This window comes from Elaeis guineensis, chromosome 8 (assembly GCF_000442705.2).
Source record: "Elaeis guineensis isolate ETL-2024a chromosome 8, EG11, whole genome shotgun sequence".
Lineage (NCBI taxonomy): Eukaryota > Viridiplantae > Streptophyta > Magnoliopsida > Arecales > Arecaceae > Elaeis > Elaeis guineensis.
This window is the reverse complement of record NC_026000.2, coordinates 25,366,989-25,369,215: the sequence shown is the minus strand read 5'-3', so window position 1 is coordinate 25,369,215 and position 2,227 is coordinate 25,366,989.

Sequence of the window (2,227 nt, the reverse complement as noted above, 5' to 3'; positions counted from 1 at the left end):
CCATCGTTGAAACCCCAGCCCTAGGGGGAAAAGGATGGGATAGAATTCAGGGGGCAGCGACGGCAACGGCAGCGGCGATGACGACCTGCATCAAGAAGAACCGGAGGTGCCCCGGAGGCCGCGATGGCATCGGAGGCATGTACCACCACCGTGTGCTCCACGACAACCACCATCCTAGGTACTTCGGCAAGGTTGGCATGCACTACTTCCACCATCCCCGCAACAAGTTCTACTGCCCCACCGTCGGCGCCGACCGCTTCTGGTCCCTCGGCCCCGACGATGTCAAGAATCCCGCCACAGCTTGTAACGTCAACTCTGCCCCCTTGATCGGTGCCGCCCCGTTCAGCTACTCCAAAATTTTCGGGCGGAACATGCTCACGGTTGTCTCCGTTATTAAATCCCTGTTGTTGAAGAAATTCTCCCTTGAGCCCCCTTTGAGGCGACGGGAACCCTCAGTGACAGTTTGACAGTCGGAGAACTCGCAGGCCGCTGTTTTCCTCCTCACACTCCTCTTGGTCTGTGGCATCCTCTCGAGGTGGGCCTCCAGGGTGGAAGCCCCGGCGGGAGAACCCCTCAGAGAGGCTCGGAGGACTGAAGGCGGCGGGGAGCCGGCGGGGATGGCGAAGACTGGTGCGAAAAGTGCTCGGAGTCGAAAAGAGCACCGATGGAGTGGCTGAGTGGCTAAACTCTCAGACAGAGGAAAGGTGTCGACCCTCAGGCGAAGTGAAGCCCCTGGAGGAAAGGTGGGGGTTTAAATAAGCGACGGGGCCTGGCGCGGTTATGGTGGCGGACATCCCTAAGCCCACCAGCACCCGCCACGTGTCCCACTTACCGTAACGCAGGGCCGACTGCCGGCGGGATCATTATGGCGTGGCACTTAGAATTTTGCCCTGGTGGGAGTTTCGAAAGAACTCTTCGGATCGCCCTAATCAAAAAAAGACTCCAGCACGCGTGCATTAAATGCCAAGATTTTCGAGGACGGTCATGTGCAGAATTTAAGGAAATGACTTCGGCTGTGAAAATTTTCTGTACTTCCTTCGATCGAAACTCAAACTCGGAAGTAGGGAGACTGGTGTTGGGTACAAAATACCCCAACAGCCGAAGTTCGCACCAGGAGTGACCCTCCGGGGATTCTGCCAACTTCCGACCTTCAGCGACATCTTTTCGAACCTCTCTGGCGGCCGAGCCTTTGTAGCATTCCCGAGTTCTGTCGATGGATAAACCTCCACCAGCATCGGCCAGGTTCTTCACGACAGACGGACTCCTATGGGATCCGGATCTCGTCTCTGACTCCGGCTGCAGGAAGACTTCGTCCGGACTCCGCCCACGACTTCACCTGTAGGAAGACTTCGTCCGGACTCCTACGGGAGCTGGACTTCGCCCCGACTTCACTTACAGGTAAACTTCGTCCGGACTCCTACGGGAGCCGGACTTCGCCCCTAACTTCAATTGCAGGTAGACTTCGCCCAGGCTCCTACGGGAGCTGGATCTCGTCCCCGACTACGACTGTAGGAAGACTTTGTCCGGACTCTTACGGGAGCCAGACTTCATCCACGACTTCACCTGCAGGAAGACTTCATCCGGACTCCTACGGGAGCCGGACTTCGCTCCGACTTCACTTACAGGTAAACTTCGTCCAGACTCCTACGGGAGCCGAACTTCGCCCCCAACTTCAATTGCAGGTAGACTTCGCCCGGGCTCCTACGGGAGCCGGATCTCATCCCCGACTCCGGCTGCAGGAAGACTTCGTCCAGACTCCTACGGGAGCCGGACTCCGCCCACGACTTCACCTGCAAGAAGACTTCATCCGGACTCCTACGGGAGCCGAACTTCGCCCCGACTTCACTTACAGGTAAACTTCGTCCAGACTCCTACGGGAGCCAGACTTCGCCCCCAACTTCAATTGCAGGTAGACTTCGCCCGGGCTCCTACGGGAGCCGAATCTCGTCCCCGACTCCGGTTGCAGGAAGACTTCGTCCGGACTCCTACGGGAGCCGGACTCCGCCCACGACTTCACCTGCAGGAAGACTTCGTCCGGACTCCTACGGGAGCCAGACTTCGCCCTGACTTCACTTACAGGTAAACTTCGTTTGGACTCCTACGGGAGCCGGACTTCGCCCCCAACTTCAATTGCAGATAGACTTCGCCCGAGCTCCTACGGGAGCAGGATCTCGTCCCCGACTTCGGCTGCAGGAAGACTTCATCCGGACTCCTACGAGAGCCGGAC